This window comes from Pongo pygmaeus, chromosome 21 (genome assembly GCF_028885625.2).
Source record: "Pongo pygmaeus isolate AG05252 chromosome 21, NHGRI_mPonPyg2-v2.0_pri, whole genome shotgun sequence".
NCBI lineage: Eukaryota > Metazoa > Chordata > Mammalia > Primates > Hominidae > Pongo > Pongo pygmaeus.
In genome coordinates, this window is record NC_072394.2 from 33,736,453 (window position 1) to 33,755,676 (window position 19,224).

At 38.4% G+C, this 19,224-nt stretch overlaps 1 pseudogene; it reads right to left on the minus strand.

Moving 5' to 3' along the window:
* Positions 1-15,740: 15,740 nt before the first annotated feature.
* On the minus strand, positions 15,741-18,947 carry LOC129021461 (HAUS augmin-like complex subunit 6; annotated as a pseudogene).
* Positions 18,948-19,224: the final 277 nt, after the last annotated feature.

The following is a 19,224-nucleotide window of genomic DNA, read 5'->3' on the forward strand; positions in this document are numbered from 1 at the left end:
TAATCTCTTAATTCACTAATTCTCTCTCCAGCTATGTCTAATGTAATGTTAAATCCAAGTTTTTATTTTCACCTTATTTCAAGTTATTTCTATTTATTTTTCAGATCTGCTTACTTTTTTTTTTTTTATTTTTTGTGATGGGGTCTCACTCTGTCACTCAGGCTGGAGTGCAGTGGCATGATCTCAGCTCACTGCAACCTCCACCTCCCTGGCTCAAGCAATCCTCCCACCTCAGCCTCCTCAGTAGCTGAGACTATAGGTGTGCACCACCACGTCCAGCTAATTTTTTGTATTTTGGTAGAGACAGGGTTTCATCATCTTGCCCCAGGTGGTCACAAACTCCTGAGCTCAGGAAACCAACCCACCTCGACCTCCCAAAGTGCTGGGATTATAGGCGTGAGCCACTGCATTTGGCCAAGATCTGCTTACTTTTTATTTATAATTTCAAGTCTTGATTTTTTCTTGAAACATATTAAAGATGATTATTTTCTTTCCTTTTTTTTTTTTTGAGATGGAATCTTGCTTTGTCACCCAGGCTGGAGTGCTTTGTCACCCAGGCTGGCCCAATCACATCTCACTGCAACCTCTGCCTTCTGGGTTCAAGCGATTCTCCTGCCTCAGCCTCCCGAGTAGATGGGATCACAGGCACATGCCACCATGCCTGGCTAATTTTTTTTTTTAGCAAAGACAGGGTTTCACCATGTTGGCCAGGCTGGTCTTGAACTCCCAATCTCAGGTGATCTGCTCACCTTGGCCTCCCAAAGTGTGGGATTACCGACGTGAGCCAATGTGCCCAGCCATAAAGATAATTACTTTCTATTCTGTGACTGACAGCTTCAATATCTGAATTGTTCCAGGTTTGAGTTTACTATTTATTGTTTCTGCTACTTCTCATTCACGATGCTTTATTTCCTTGAGAGTTTTGTGATTTTTGTCTGTGAACTGATCATTTTCTTTAAACTTTTTTAAAGAGGTCTAGGATTAAGATGAGTTCTTCAGAGAATATTTATGTTTCCTTCTGTCAGGCAAATGAGGGCATTACCAGTCTGGGCCTGTATTAATTAGATTCTCAGCTTTAGATTTTTCATATCACCAGAGTGCCGTGATTCAGACTATATACTAAGTGAGGGCCTGCTTGGGATTACAAAATCTCAGAGGAGACTCCCCTGCACACACACACCCAATCTTCTCATTAACTAAATTAAAAACAGTTCATTTTCTTTGCAATCTACTGGGGAGTGGGGATTGTTTCCAGCTCACTGTTATTGTAAAGACGCAATTCTTTGAAGTCCCATATTGATGCAGGAGTCTCTTATTAGGTTTTTTACCACTGGTACTCTGTATAGTAACTTCCATTTCTCAGTTCCATAAGGCCATGAAAAGCATAACTCAAGTTCATATGGTTCAGGAAATACCCTCAAGGTGAAACTGTTTCAGTGTTTCTTTTCCTAAAAGGACTCACTTCTCAATTCAATTTATTGGTTCCATATTATTTAATTTTTGCAAGCTTATGAAATCATTTAAGAAAATATGAAAAATATCCGTTTTAGAGATGTTTTCAGCAGAAAAGTACTCACTCTACCATGGAGTTCAAGGCAAATGCTTAAGCCCAATGTTAAGCTTTGTTGCCCAGCATGGCTACTAAGGAAAGAGGATTCTTTCTGCTCATTCTTGAAATTTGGTTGCTATTTGACCAGTATCCTCTCTTTTGCTTTTTCTAAACAAGCCTAAATATGTCTGAACCTCAAGGTTATGTGCAACTTGAGTTTTTTTCAAACTTAGGTTTCTTTATCCCCTTATAAATTAGACAGTGTCACTTTATAATCTCCTTCAAGTAAGTACTTTACTGCCCATAAGATTATCTTATGCCCCACCAGAGAACTCTCTGAACTAAAGAAGTAATAAAATATTTTCCCAGTGTTGGACTTACCTTTTAATTTGTGTATGGTACATTTTGCCATAGAGAAGTAATTAAATTTAAGTAGTAAATTCTTCATAGCTGTTTTCTGGTTTTGTGCTTAGAAATTTCCAGCAAAGTCTCTCTAAATAGTAAGTAATAAAGCCAACATTCATATCCCAAACCCTCAACTATATCCATTGTACCACACCATCTCTCCACATAGTGAAACTTACCTGGAGAAGGCTGACTCCTTTCTAGATAATGCCAGTTGCGGCTGTGATATCCATTGCTCTATAGGTTTCTGTGGGGTTTTTTTGTGTTTTTTTTTCCTTTTCTAATATACCAGAGGTGCATACAATTATCATTGGTCCATACAAAATCTTTGGCATATTTATAGCTCTCTTTCATGTTTATTTTAATGTTTTTATTCACTTATTTATTTTAAAAATAGTGAGTCTTTCACAAATACAAGGGCTAGAATAGCATCAATAACTTACATTTAAATACTTCTGTATTCCTCTAAAATCCCACACATCCTGACTTTCCTTATCCACTCCCCAAGAATTTAACATACTTATTTGTATTTCAAAGTAGCATAATGGTAATTTTTATTGTTTAAAGTTTAATTTTGGGGAAAGTGGGAAAAAAAGTTTTATTTTTAAAAGAGGTACCAAAGCCTTCTTTGGTATGCATAGTCTTCTAAGATTTGTCTTTTACAATCCATAATATATTATTAAAATTCAACTATGTTGTATGTAGCTGAATTTTACTTCTTTTCCCTGATGTGTAGCTCAGTCTTTGAATATACCACAATTTATTTATCTATTTGCCTGTCAAAGAACATTTATGTTCCTTACAGTTTGTAGCTTACCTTTTTACTTTCTTTTGGGTCTCTTTTGATGGACAGAAACTCTTATATTTTTACATACTCAAACTTATCAATGTTTTCAATATAATTTTCAATACAGTGCTCACATGAAGACTTAGGTTATATACACATAAAATTTCAAGTGCAACCGTTTTCATAAAAGAAATGGAATAAGTGAATTCCCCCACAGCTGTCACCATAAGTTCTCAGCATTTTAGTCTATTGAAATTCCTCCACAGTGATGCTCTCCCTTGACAATACATTTATTTATTAGCACTCATTTCATGCTTATCCTTCTATGAAGGGCTAGGTATAATAAATTCTTCAGTACTTAAATAAACTAAAAATAATTCCAATATATAAACAATGCTCGAAGTCGTCCCTTGTTTATAAGTATTTGAATAAACTAAAAATTATTTCTTCTATTTTCTTTGGATCAGGATGGCAGCAAAAAAAGGAAATCTTTTTTCTTCTCTGAAGTTTTGGAAAGAAGGAATGCCTTTGTGTCAGGCTAGTATATGGCCTCCCACAGAAACCCAAAACAGTAGCTACATCTGCTGGCCTCCTGGTAGATCCCAGAAAAGTACCAAAAAATTTTACAGTCCTTGCTGCATTTGAATCACAGTGCCCCTGTATGTCCCATCCCACATCCAAACAGACAGGGCACTCCTCCCTGCTGCCTGGCATGCCTTCTCAGCAGGCCTCACATAAATAGGTAGAAGTAAGTGCTGCAGGGAGCCCTCCTCAGGATGAAACTCAAACCTAATCTAATTCCACCCCAGTCTGAAGGGATTGTCCTCTCCCAGTCACCCTGAATAGGAAGACCACTACGAAATACCCAAAACTGTCTCAGAATCCACCAAAGCAATGGGCAAAATGTTGACACAGAGAGAGGTGCAGGAAGATAGTCTCTCTCTCTCTCTCTCTCTCTCTCCATCCAGACAGAGACACATGGCTGCATCACCCAAAGCAAATGTCAGTACCTTTTTTAAGTTCCTTATTACCACAGTTTTTTGGGTAATACTTTGTATCGCCATCATACTTTGCATCGCCATCATACTTTGCATCGCCATCATACTTTGTATTGCCAACATCAATTTATTTTCACTTCTAATATTTCCTCATTGTTCAGTCTGATAGTCAGAAGAAATCTTCTTTTGAATTTCACCATTGTGTGTGACCCACTGAATGCCTGTGTGAAGGTCACTTTCCTTTCTGAGGCTCAGTTTCCCCATCTTCTTCACAAAACAATCTACAGGGTATAACAGTGTTGGTGGGATATTTTTTAAAAAGAAAACAAAAACACTGGCAGTGATTAGTTCCCATATGTAGAGAGAATTGAGGAGCAGTGCAAGAAAGAAGAGAGTCTGGATGAGGGAGACGAGAAGGACAGAAAGATGATTGTGTTGACTTTGAAATAGTGGTGGGATGTGAGAAACTACTCTCAGGGTATTCTCATATAAATGCTCAGCTTCAAGAGGTGCCTTCTCTGATCATACCAGCCTTTTTCTTCCTCTACCCAACTTCCAAATTCTAACATTTGAACCATTCAGTGCCTATGAAGTTCTCACCCAAGGAATTTGGGAAATTATGGAGAAAGGCCTCTGGATATTTTCATTTGGAGGAGGGAACAGAATACATTTTAATAGACCCAGATCTACCTGATTACGTGGCTCCACTTAAGCCTAACACAGATTCAAGTTCCACACAACTACAGACCAATCCCAAGTTCTGATCACTCACACTTTTGTTCAAATTGAGCCTAAACTCTGTTTCCATCTTAACTCCAAACTCCAACCCTACTCTACCCAAGGTCTATCCATGTTTAACCCTAAGACAACCACAACCTAACTTTACTACCACTAGCTCCAGTTCAGCCCATCACCCTGCCTAATCCCTATATCCGGATTCATTTGGCCTAAAATTTCACCCCCTCTCCAGACTACCTCATACCAATCCTAATTCCCCCAGTACAACTCCTTACCTAGTATTTACCCTGAACCATCTTCCAAATATCTCCCTAACTGCAAGCTCCTCTTCCCACTGTCCAACAAAATTCGTCCCTGGTGTCCAATATAATCTCTCAGAGATCCCTACCCCTCCTCAACTGGGACTCAATCTCTTGCCCTTAACCCTTCAACTAATTGCATATTGTATGAGTCACAGTTTTATCAGTTATCTTAACAGAGATTATTTAACATTTAAGTGTAATATTAGTGTTCATATTAATAAATTTAATATCAATTTTAATATAAAGATTTGTTATGTAGGCATTTAAGAATTGAAAAAAATAAAGAGGACACTCAGCTATCACAGAGGTAGCAACTGCAGGAATCAGCTACCAATTCCAGGGCGGGAATAACAAGAAAAAAGGTTGGAACCATTAAAAATAAATTAGAAGCTTGGAGGAAGAGACCTGCTGAGCTGAATTTTAGATCTCTGAGGAAGGAGCTCTGCTCAGCTAGAACTAGTATCTGTGAGGCATCATGAGGCTGGCTCTCTGTGTTGGAAAATTGCAAATTGGATTCAACTGTGCTAGAGGAATGCCCTCCCAGTGTTGGGGTGAAGAAGCAAGAATGAGTGATGCTGTTGGCAACAGGAAATAAATAGGAAGCCCTTAGGAAGTAAATAGGAAAGAGTTCTTCCCCCTCCAACTTTGAAATGTGCTTCTGGTACCACCTATTGGCAGAGCTTAAGGAAACATTCCGCAAAGGAGAACCCCTGTTTGTAGAATGCTGGCCTCAGCATTGCAAAGTAGAGCATAGATGGTTGGATGTGAAGCTGACAGACAACAGGCAATAGCATATTAAGTGACAAACATATCAGCGCCAGCCTTGACTGACACATGCCCAAGTCTTCCACCCTTCCACCACTGCAAAAGCAGCAACCTCTTAAATCCACCTTGGCAGAAAGCCACAAAGAGATGCTAACATGAAATGGACATGGGGATAACTTCATCAAGCTGCCTGAAACCAGGCTTCAGTTGCTGGCCACCCTACACAAGACCAGAATCCTAAAAAAAGACCAGAACTCCAGCACACTTGAGAGAGTCCTATATTATTTGAATTCCATGAAGCAGGTTGACAAAGATCAGCATATGAAACTCTGTGCCTGCAGGGTCCCAGGAGAAGTAGGTGGCTGATTTATGAAGGATGCAAAATAATTTTTGCAGCAAGTCTGAACTCTGACTGTATTAGCTTCTGAAGCATGGTGGGGTTTTGGTCAGCAAAATATAGAGAGAGGCAATTTATCTGAAGTCAACATAACAGAGATACAACATTTAATATATACTCCATCTAGACATTAGAATGGGAAAGTGAGATACTGGCCAGCATCCATAACAGAAGTGGGCTTTCTCTCCTGGTAAAAGAAAATCATTTGTCCTTTCAGAAAACGAGTAACAAAATAGCTAAAGCCCTCACCTATTAATAATTACTTTAAAGTAAATGAATTAAACTTCCCAATCAAAAAGGGAGAGTATATGAATGGGTTAAAAAAAAAAAAAAAAGTCAATGATATGCTGTCTACAAGAGACTCACTTTAGATTTGTGGGCACGTATAGACTAAAAGTGAAGGGATGGAAAAAAATATATATTCCGTGTAAAAGGTAACCAAAAGAAAGCAAGGGTGCAAGGATGGCTATACTTATATCAGACAAAATAGACTTAAAGTCAAAACTATCTCTAGGAACAAAGAAAGTCATTTATAATGATAAAAGGGTTAATTCAACAGAATGATATAACACTTATAAATATAAACCTACCCAACACCAGAGCACATAATTATATAAGCCAAATGTAGACAGATCTGAAGGGAGAAACTGGCAACAATACAATAATAGTAGGAGACTTCAATACCCCACTTTCAAAAATGGATGGAATATACAGACAGAAAAATCAATAAAGAGCTGACTTGAATAATATTGTAGACCAAATGGACCTAAGAGACATAGAACTTTCCATTCAATAGCAGAGGACTACACATTCTTCTCAAGTACACCTGAAACATTCTCCAGAATAAATCACATGCTAGGTCACAAAACAAGTCTTCAGAAATTTAAGACGATTGAAATCATATCAACCATCTCTTAAAAAAAAAATAGGTATAGAAGGAACTTAACACAATAAAGCCCATACTGAATCTCAACAATGAAAAGACCTCAACACTAAAAGGCTCTCAACACTGAAAAAGCCCTTGGCAGAAAGCCACAAAGAGATGCTAACATGAAATGAACATGAGGATAACTTCATCAAGCTGCCTGAAACCACGCTTCAGTTGCTGGTCACCCTACACAAGACCAGAATCCTAAAAAAAGACCAGAACTCCAGCACACTTGAGAGAGTCCTATATTATTCATAATCAATGAATTGAAAAACTAACATAATCAATGAGGATAAACTGGAAGTTTTTTTTCTAAGATCTGGTACAAGGCTAGGAGGTCCACTCTTGCCATTTCTACCCAATACAGTATTAGAAGTCCTAGTCAGAGCAATTAGATAAGACAAAGAAATAAAAGGCATCCAAATTTAAAAGGAAGAAGTAAAATTATCTGTTTCCAGATGACATGATCTGGAAACCATATATAGTAAATATATATACCATATATATTTATGGTATATATGGTATATATATATATATATATATATACACCATATATACATATATTTATATATAAATATATATACCATATATATTTATATATAAATATATATACCATATATATAAACCATATATAGTAAACCATAAAGACTCAACAAAAAAAACCTGTTAGAACTAAGAAACTAATTCAGTAAAATTGCAGGATAAAAATCAACATACAAAAATCAGTGGCATTTCTATGCACAAACAATCTGAAAAGGAAATTAAGACAACAGTTATATTTACAATGGCAACAAAAAGCATAAAATACTTAAGAATAAGCCTAATCAAGGAGGAGAAAGGCTCGTACAGTGAAAATTATAAAACATTGCTGAAGGAAATTAAAGAAGGTACAGGTAAATGAAAAGACCTCATGTTCATGGATGGGAAGAATTAATATTGTTAAAATGTTCATACTACCCAAAGTGATCTAGAGATTCAATGCAATCCTTATCAAAATTCCAATGCCATTTTTCACAGAAACAAACAAAAAACACTAAAATTCATGTGGAACTACAAAAGACCCCAAAAAGAACAAATCTATCACACTTTCTGTTTTCAAAATATATTACAAATCTACAGTAAATGGAACAGCATGGTACTCACATAAAAACAGACAGACTAATGGAACAGAATAGAGATTCTAGAAACAATTCTACACATTCAGTCACCTAGTCTTCAACAAGGATGCCAAAAACATACCCTTGGGTAATGAGTATTTTCTTCAACATATAGTGTTGTCACCCTCATAGAGGCAGAGAGTACAATGGTGGTTGCCAGGGTGGGGGAAGGGGAAAATGGGGAGATATTTGTCACAGGGTACCAAGTTTCAGTTATGCAAAGTGAGTAAGTTCTGAAGATAATATGCGGTATAGTGATTACAGTTAGTATTATATACGTGATATTTGCTAGCAGATGCTAAGTGTTCTCACCACAAAAAAAAAAGGAAAAAAATAGCAACTATGTGAGGTAATGGATATGTTAATTAGCTTGATTGTGGTGATCAATTCACAATGTATACATATATCAAAACATAATTGTACAATGTAAACATATAAATTTTTATTTGTCAATTATACCTCAACAAAGCTAAAAAAAAAAAAAAGAATTTTATTATCATCCCTCACAAAAAAGCCATTAGTCCTCTTGTGTAGGACACAAATAATAATAAAAAGGGTTTTTTAAGAAACCCTTTAAAATAATAAATTGTCCTTCCCTCCTCTAGTGTAAGAGCTATGGAGCACTTATGCGTTCAGCCTTGTGCTAAGCACCGTAGGAACAAAGAAGAAAGCAAAGAGATGAGAATAAAAATTGAGGGTAGCAGGAAAAGAGGAAAGATGACAAAAGCAACTACTTTGTGTCAGGCTCTGTCCTAAACCCAACGTGGGCAGTAAGTACAGATATAGATACAAAAACGGAAGTTCCAGGAGAGGTGTTAACCTTCCCCAGGCTCATGCAGCTCCTGAAAACAAGGATGGGAATGCAGATTTATCTGAAGTCTTGAACAAAGTACATTTTCCTCACAGAGGCAAGGTAGGATGGAGGACAGTAGAAGAAATATTTATAAAATAATAATATATCAATATTTTCTTAATACTCATTATTAATTTAAATGTGTCCAATGTTGGTTTAGATAAGAAACCTCTGGGGTCATCATACTTGTTTGTTCTGTTTTTATGGGAGGAGTTGGAAGATTCAGTGATTGCCATCTGGTTTTTTATCTTTGAGAAAAGAGAAAATATGGCAAATATAATAAATAGGACAACCAAGTGGAATTACAGATCTTAGGGAGGTTAAGGTTAACTTCATAAGGCAGAGCAACAAACTTTGAAGTCTGGGTATTTTACAAAACTTCTTTGTTAGCATGAATCTTCAAAAGAATAGTTTTATCAACTGAATATTACCTGCTTTCCTCACAAACTGCATGAGAGCAGGGAACATTTTCTCTTTGTTGAAATTTCCTTCACCGACAGTGAGTGGGATTTATAGTTTCAAGGACAGGTGCTGGAATCTCAATGATCACTAAGAGGGGGAGGGAGATGCAAGTTTAAAACTTACAATATAGAAAAAGACAAAAGAGAGTTTTTAATAAACAAAATATGAGCATGTCATGTTTTACATTGATGGTGCCCCTCTCTGTTGCCACTCAGTGACACTTTGCTTAGACTTGAATTTGTAGAAGATGCTTTAGCTCCTTTTTTTCAGATTTCTTTTTCCAGTATGCATTACTCCTTAATATGCGTGTAAGAACTTTTAATTTTCATTAGTAAAGTTGTAAATTATGCAGCATTCTATAAGTGTCACTGCTAAATTTGAATGGTTTCTTCCAGCACCAATACAATACTGTATATTTTAAAGGCAAGAAAACAGAAGTGAATAAGTGTTACATTTTTTTTTCTTTTTTGAGACAGAGTTTCGCTCTTGTTGCCCAGGCTGGAGTGCAATGGTGCAATCTCGCCTGACTGCAACCTCTGCCTCCCGGGTTCAAGTGATTCTTCTGCCTCAGCCTCCTGAGTAGCTAGGATTGCAGGCTTGCGCCACAAGGCCTGGCTAATTTTTGTATTTTTAGTAGAGACAGGGTTTCACCATGTTGGCCAGGCTGGTCTCGAACTCCTGACCTCAGGTGATCCACCCACCTCAGCCACCCAAAGTGCTGAGATTACAGGCGTGAGCCACCAAGCCCAGCTGATGTCTCCAAATACTCAGAATCCTTCTATATATACTTTCCATTTTCCAAACCTCTTCCATCAGGGCCCATTCACATTTGTCTTTTCATCCTTCGCATTCCCTTTTCTACATTCAGGTCTTTCTGAAAACTTCTTTGCCTCTTAATCAGATAACTCTCACTGCCGATTTCTCATTTATATGCAACTTTGTACAAGAGATTGGTTCAATCAATTAATGTCAAGTCTTTGTTCTCCTGAAGGACACCCAATTTGGATAAGGATTTGTAAATTGGGGCTTCAAAGCCACCATCATCTGCAAGACTCAGTCCAGCCAATAAATTATAACTTAATAAATCATTGCATGCATTCAAAAAAGAAAATAATAGAGCTTAATCTTTGAAAATCCATATCTGTCCTTAGTCTTCTTTCAGTCTCATGGACAGCACAAGTCTTGGCCACTCTAGCTACCCACGGTTTTTTCACAGTGTCCACTAGATTTAAGCAGTCAACAAGATGTTTCCAGAAAGGCCACACAAACTATACATATCAAAATATATGCTGTGTTGTACCACCCAGGTGCCCATAAGGACTGAAGCTTTCATTTCCCCAGCAGCCAGGAGTGCTGGCTGCTGACAAGTCACAGCTGAGTCTCTCTCTCCGGGAATTTCCCTCTACTGAAAGAAGCTGCCATATCCAAGATCTCCACCTTTTCCCCAGGAAAAGCCCTAGAGCCAATATCTGGTCAAAGAGAAGGTTCAATGTCCCCCAGCTCCAGCTGAGGCCTCTGCTGCAACTGCATTCTATTTTTTTTTTTTTTTTTTTTTTTTTAAGACAGAGTCTTGCTCTGTTGCCAGGCTGGAGTGCAGTGGCACAATCTCGGCTCACTGCAACCTCCAACTCCCTGGTTCAAGCTATTCTCCTGCCTCAGCCTCCCAAGTAGCTGGGATTACAGGCACGCACCACCACACCCAGCTAATTTTTGTATTTTTAGTAGAGACGGGGTTTCACCATATTGGCCAAGATGGTCTTGATCTCCAGACCTCGTGATCCGCCCGCCTCGGCCTCCCAAAGTGCTGGGATTACAGGTGTGAGCCACTGCGCCTGGCCAACTGCATTCTAATTTAACTTCTCCCTCTGCCCAATCCTGCTTCTTCATTTCCTTACAGATGTTGTATGAACCTCCTACATGAAAATCTCTCCCAGTCTGCTTTCAGAGAACCTGACGCAAGACACAACTCCTGCAAGAATGTTTCAGTCATTCAGAAGGTCAAAAGAAGGTTTTAGGCCAGGTGTGGTGACTTACACCTGTAATCCTAGCACTTTACTAGAGAGAGATGGGAGGATTGCTTAAGGCCAGAAGTTTGAGACTGGCCTGGGCAATCTGGCAAGACTCCATCTTTACAAAAAAATTAAAAATTAGCCAGGCATAGTGGTATACACCTATAATCCCAGGTACTTGGGAGACTAAGATGGGAGGATTGCTCGAGTGCAGGAGTCCATGGCTGCAGTAAGCTACGATCGTGCCAGTCCAGCTTGGGCAATGAAAGGAGACCCTCTCTCTAAGGAAAAGAAGAAGGAGGAGAAAGAAGAAGGAAGAAGAAGAAGGAGGGAGGGGGGAGGGCAGGGGGAGGGGGAGAAGGAGAGAAGGAGAGAAGAAGGAGAAGGAGAGGAAGAAGGAGAGAAGAAGGAGAAGAAGGAGAAGAAGAAGGAGAGAAGAAGGAGAAGGAGAGAAGGAGAAGAAGAAGGAGAGAAGGAGGGAAGAAGAAGAAGGAGAGGAGGAGGAGCAGGAGAAGGAGGAGGAAGAGAAGGAGGAGGAGGAGAAGGAGGAGGAGGAGAAGAAGAAGAAGGAGAAGGAGGAGAAGAAGGAGAACAAGAAGAAGCAGCTTCGAACTTTTCATAGAAGTGTGCTCAAGGACCAAAGACAATGGAAAAGAACAAGATGATCAAGAATGGCAAAAATGGAGCAGAAAGAGGAAGGAATAGCCAGGGAACTGAGGAGAGGTAAAAGAAGTCCTCTGAAATGGGGCTGTGGTATACATTCCTGAGATGCCTCACTTTTCTGGGTGTTTGGCCAAACTCATTTGGCTGAACTACATGGTAGAATCTTGTTGGTTGGCAATGGATTCACTAATGCTGAGCCTACGGAATATGGCAGGGGAACTCACAACCTTCATGTACAGCTGCCATCAGTTCCACAGGATAATCAGGGGAATTCAGAGCACCCTTCTTAAAGTTGTAAGTTTCACCAGAAACAATATGGCATTATATTCTGCAGGTATGACATTTTTAGTGCAATCCAGGGTATGATGAGGATTAATATAATGCCATTGTTGACAACCTCACAAGCCAGGAACACGGACAACTATATAAAAGGCAGGTACCTCTGTATTTTCCTACCATGGTGATGAAACAGAGAAGCACCAATCCTGCAAGGTTGAACCAGTATCAATCTATTCAAATGTTATGCATATTGTCCCAAGAGAAAGTCCTGGGAATTTCTCCCTTGGTGCCGTGTGGTATGTGAGCAAGCATTTTAAAACATCTAGGTCTTTTACATATAAATAAGATAGTCGAATGGATTTATTGATGTTGTGTCTTTGGGATCTCATACTCAAAAGCACAGCAAAAATACCTAGACACAATCTTATCATTTCAGTTTTAATCTTTTAAAGTGAACACTCTTTACCTTACAATTAAGGTTCAATGGCCAATCTGTAAAGTTCTGTAGAAAACTATAGCAACTATCAAATCACAAGATTTTGCTTAGTGTCAGCACTATTGACTTATTCTTTGAAGGAAAGGAAAAAATTTACATTTTTTCTCAAACTTCCCATGTTGTGAGATATGTCCCATATAAGGACTTATTTCCTGATTGGAAAATGAACACGTTATTGGCAGAAATAGGTTGTGTATTTATGGGAAGAAGATGAAGAAGAAGAATCTAATTTTTACGAACAAACGAGTGAAGTCCAAAGCAAGATCAACCAGAAAGTTGAATGCTCTGTCACTGGAAATTTTCAGAAATTGTTTCAATTGTAGCAGTGTACAAATTATTTGAAAACTCCGGTATTTTAGGGGCAAGATCAACGGCACAGTGAGTCTTCAACTGTTCAGGTAATTTTAAGACATTGTTAAGAAGTGGGTCATTCGTCCCTGTGCCTAAAAAAAGAACACAAATTAAGAACAAGATGTTGTTAAATAGGTGAGGAACGTATTTCCTTACAATGGGAGGCAGATACCTCAGGGCTGGACACCATGTTTGAAGTTGGCTCTTGGTGGGGCCCTTTCCAGAGAGGTTTGAGCAAATCTTCACTGACTAAACTTGATACAAAACCCATTGCCAAGCTTATTCAATGACATGCCCTTCTGGATCAATTAGAGGGCTTCTTGTGAAGAAGCATTGGCACACTTCCTGAGTGCCTTGCAATAATCTAGCTCAAGATTACCTAACATAATTCTTCTTCTCCCATGATTGGTCCCTGAAGAGGTAGCAGAGCTTTAACCATTAATATTTCACAGTGAAGGCTGTGAAGGCATTGTTTTGTACAGTGTGGCCCAAATACCATCAAGAGGCAAGGTATTATACAAGTCCTTCTGCAGACAGTCATTGCACACATATTTACATGTGGGCATGGTTCTGCCCTTCCTAACAACGTGCACAAAATCATTGAAATATATTTATCTAGACCACATTTCACATATATAAAAATCTATCTAAATAGTTACAATAGGCCTCCAAATGGAAGTATGAGCTGCTTTCTTTACCTGAATACCATAAAATAAAATCTCTTTTACAATATTGTTGAGTAATTCTGAAATACTCTAAAGCATACTAATCGAGGCTAATTATTACTAAAATGCTGTCTTTCTTTCTGTATGTGTGTCGTGCCATAAGCAAAGTAAGAGAGCAAATATTTGGTGCAAAAGAACAGCTACTTGTGAAGGCCAAAGCTAGTCTGCATGCAAGAGATGCCTGTCACTCTCTGAAGGTCTAAATTTGAGTCCTGATATTGGACAAGGGGAATATCTGTGAGCACTACCAGTTGAACACAGGAGCATAGGTACATGAGATCAAGAGAAGGTCACCATCTAGCCTGGGTGAATAACTGAAGTTTTGGTACCTTATAATCAACACTGTAGATGTTAAAACAAGGATCATTCGAAATTTTAGCTACTCCAGAGGCAAGGGAATCATTATTCTTTTTATAATTGTCTACATTATAAAATGCACTTAAGGTTAAGTGCATAATGAGAGTCAAAGCTGTTTTGAGATATGAAAAACCACAATTTCTCAAGGGGAAAATGTTGACTACCTGTAGAAAGTATACAGAAAGCAAAGAAGTATTTGCTAGTTCATATTGAGAACATAGTACATATCTTAAGTTTAACTTTCTTTTCTCTGATCAATCTTTTCTCCTCTATTTAGTTTAAATTTATTGTTTTCATTAACTTCAACAGATCTTGATATGTACATATGTGTATATGCACAATATATTTTTAAACAGACTAATGAAATGTTTGATTTATATTTTTGTTAAAATGCAAAACTAAGATTTATATTTAGTTTAAATATGAGACTAAATATTAGACTAAACTAGACTCAATATAAACGTTATACCACACACTGAATGGATTTGTAGTTTGACAGTTCCTTTTAAGTTCCTACTTAAAAGGAAAAGATGACAGTTCCATCTTTTTTCTTTTTTAAAATCATTCTGCCCAGTCTTCACTTATCATCACATACACTTTATCCCACCAAACATCATTTCTCAAAATCAATCTACTTGAATAATCATTAAGCCTGTTTAGAGCTTTCCCAGTCTTACAATTTGTCATCACACACAATGTGTGTGATGTCATGTGTGACTATACATCCCAAGGCCTTTCTCACTTTTTCTGGTTAATACAGAATGTCCCATAAAGAAAGAATAAAAAGTCAGGTGCGGTGGGTCATGCTTGTAACTCCAGCACTTTGGGAGGCTGAGGCGGGTGGATCACTTGAGACCAGGAGTTCGAGACCAGCCTGGCCAACATGGTAAAACCCCATCTCTACTGAAAATACAAAAATTGGACGAGTATAGTGACGTGCGCCTGTAGTCCCAGCTACTCAGGTGGCTGAGGCATGAGCATCGCTTGAACACCGGAGGCAGAGGCTGCAGTGAGCTGAGATCGTACCACCGCACTCCAGCCTGGGCGACAGGGTGAGACTGTCTCAAAAAAAAAAAAAGAAAAAACAATAAAAGTTGTTTATTTCTTTAAAATGAAAGATCAGTAACTTCAATGGCTATTATATTAACCACTTAGTGAAGGTACAACAAAAACTACACATCCTCATGTTAATTAACTGAAATTATAATAAATTAGTTAAACAACTACTTTTGTCACTTAACGTTTGCAAGTGTACTCAAGAAATCAAAATGGCTTCCCATTGCTTGACATTTGCTTTCCAAATACCTCACATTTCAACCCTATATCCCTACAAAGAGAAATAATTCAACATACTTTCCTTACCTAAAAATACTACAAGAGGCTAAAAGGCATTTAGAATTTTTTAGATCTTGAAGAAGAGTGTTACACTTCCAACATGTATTTAACTTATAAATCAGTTTCTATCCTGTGGCATAGCTTCAGTCTAAGTACATCATAGTTATATTAACTCCGTATTGCTTCATCTTGTCAAGTCAGACAGAGATTTTGTTGCATCAAGGCTCTTAGTCAAGATGTCTTCTTCATTTGAATTAAGTAGAAGTTCTCCAAAACTACATGGTATCATGGTCAATCTTTGTTCCACTGGAGGAAACTTAATTAGTGGTGAAAGAGACTTTTCTTTCACCAAGGGACATGTGTAAAGGTGGTTTTGCATATTCAGTGTGCACATCATGAATGTCCAAATAGTTAAGCATTTCATCTGTTTGCACATTTTGGGGAGTAGGGCTCAATTCTGGTTTGTGTCTTTCAAGTGTTTCTAGATTAGACAGGTAAGATTCTTCCCTTTTCTTGGAAAGAGATTTCTTCAGAGCCTCATGTCTACTGCAAACAGCCTAAAGATTGAAGTCTCATTCTGGAGTAGTCTGTCCATCTACCATAACATCTCCTAGAAAAATGCCACTGTCCACAGGACTATTTGGCTCTAGTTTAAACTGGACTCTAAACTACTGGAACTTTTAACACTTAGGGGACCATCTTCCTCCGGAAAAGCTTCATGCCAAAAGTAAATACGCTAAAATCAATATCCTTACAACTCTTAGAACTAATTCCACTTGATATCTGAAAAGGGTTCCATAATATAGTTTTATTCATGGAAGGTTTGTTACAAGAAGCCTGTGAATGGTCCAATATTTTCATATACTCCTCTTTACTGCTACCCAACACATCTATCCCACTGCTGACAGCAGGGGAGAATGTCTTTTTGGCTAGTTTCTGAAAGCTTGGTTGGTAAAGCTGTACATTCCAAATCTTGCTTGCAAATTATTATTATTATTTTATTTTATTTTTTTTTTTTGAGACGGAGTCTCGCTCTGTCGCCCAGGCTGGAGTGCAGCTGCGCGATCTCGGCTCACTGCAAGCTCCGCCTCCTGGGTTCACACCATTCTCCTGCCTCAACAGGCGCCCACCACCATCCCCGGCTAATTTTTTGTATTTTTAGTAGAGATGGGGTTTAACCGTGTTAGCCAGGATGGTCTCGATCTCCTAACCTCGTGATCCACCCGCCTCGGCCTCCCAAAGTGCTAGGATTACAGGCGTGAGCCACCGCGCCCGGCGCAAATTATTTTCTTACTCAACAAATCAGACTGATTTTGTGTTGGTGGTTCACCTATATGATTGATCACCACATATTTCTGAGGCACACACTTGCATTCTCATTTCAGTCAAATGAGACTGGCCCAAATCTCATACAGTGGTTTAAGAGAAAACCGACTATGCTAAATTCTCTTTGATTATACAAATCAGGTAATGATCCCAGCAATACTTCTCTGTGCTCAGTATCCATTTGAATTGGTTCTGTAGTTCTGTTTTCTTCCATTTCAATAGTTTTTCTCCATGAGCTCCTAATTTCCATTGTCAAGTTTTCTGAGTATGGGAAATCTGGTTCCTTGTTAAGAAGAGGTTAGAACCTACAGAGTCAATTAGTTCCCCTAAATTTACTTGTTTTCTTTCACAGAGTTGTGGTGAACCAAATAAAACTGCTCCAGCAACCTCTTCTAGCAGATGATCTTGCTTTTTTTGAACTGATCACTTTTTTTTAGCTGGCAGAGACCCTCCAAATGCACTACTCTCTGTTCTTTGCAACATCTGATAATGGAGAATCTTCCACTTCAAAATCTGGTATTTTCTTAGAAATTGTTTTATTTTTCTCTTTGGGAGTTCTCATCTTCCTGTCCTTTTCAAGTGGTGTAACATTGTTTCTATCTCATGATGAAGTTGACTGCAACAAGAAAGAGAGGCAGGGCTGTTGGCTAGATCATGTACAGTTCCCAAGGTATCATTGTCTCCTCTGCAACCATTTTCTTGGTTATGTTGCTCAGGTGTATCTAAGGCCAAAATCTGATACAGCGGTTTCTAAGACAAACCAGACAATGATAAATTCTCTTTGATTAAGCAACACAGGTAATGATTCTGGCAATACCAGTGAAGCAGGACACTGAAAAAGAATACTATTTGCATGCATTTCTGAGGCAAGACCAAATGAAAGGGGGGACATAGGTGGTAAAAGATCCACAACTGGAGTTCAACCTTTAATTAGAGTAAAGGAAGACAGACCAAGAAATTCTTTCCACTTTCTATGCCATTCCCCTTGCTTTTCAACAATAGAATGTCTTATAGTTGTGAGATCCTTTTATTCTATAGCTTATATGCTTCAGATCTGATTATCTTTCCCTCTGAAATTCGGTATCTTTTTCCAGGTAGTGAAGGTCTATTGTCAATCATGCTTGGTCAGCCTGACTTTCCTATTTCATTACTTTCAAGGCTTCATTATATAACAGAATAACTGTTAAGAGTTTCCATTTTCCAGACTCATAAACATTTCCTATGTGCAACTGACACATTTGTCTCTCAATTTTGTCAAGAGTCAACTAATAGCATTAGTTCCATCTAAAGCACATCGGTTAGACTAAGGACTGAACTAACAACTTTTCTTTTTCCAGAAACATGAGTGTTTCATTCACTGATGTTCACAAAGGCCCAACTTTTTGAGTTTTTTCTTCTATACTACTTTGGTCACCATAGGGTTCCATTTTTTTTAATTTGGTTTTGCAGTTCTATACATCCAGATCTCAAATTTCAGACATACTTAACTAATAATTGTACATTTTCCTGAGATTTTGGGGTAATACAATCTGCTCTTTGCAAAATTTGTAAACATTTGTTACATGTTAAATGGCATCTGGCATTGCATTTGTGCAAACTTTGTGATTTCACATTAAATGTCTGCAAAACAAAGAATTTTTAGAATTGGTTTTCATATATTTTATTACAACAAATCTTGCAAGATGTTACATCAGATGAATAAACAGAACCACTAGGAGAAATAAATAGTGAACAACAATTTGAGGAACGCTTCCACATTCAGCAGAAATCCTTGTTAACCATTCACAGCAATGTTTCCTGAATATCGTATCACTTTCTTGGTCAAATGGAGGCCAACAAAATTTAAAAACTTCTTTGGTGAGAGACTGGTCCAGCATTTGAAACAAAAAATAAGAAACTATATGAAAGCCATCACGGTTCGGCTTATCAAACATGTTCACTCCAAGGTGCTTATTTGACACCCTTTGCAGGCCATGGTCAAACCCGGGCCTGGCTCAAAGCTGAGCACCTGCCGATACATTCAGAGATGCTTGCTTTGGAAAGAGGTGATCCAGGCCAAGGTCATCCTCATGATTGGCACGGTGACTGCAAAGAAAAAAAGCACAAGCCCTAGCGACTCTTAGGGTCCTCAGGATCCCTCCCCTATGGGCAGCCTGAGGTCTCGGAGGTCCCTTCTTTGCCACACTGCCTGCATCTCTCTCGCTGGAGCCATTTCACCTCAAAGGGCTGTACCATCTCCAGAAAATGGAGCCTGTCATGGGAATGTGGCCGCAGCTGCCTACTCGAAGCCTACAATATGTTCTTAACTAAACAGTGATTAAAGGACAATGTAATTTAAGCTT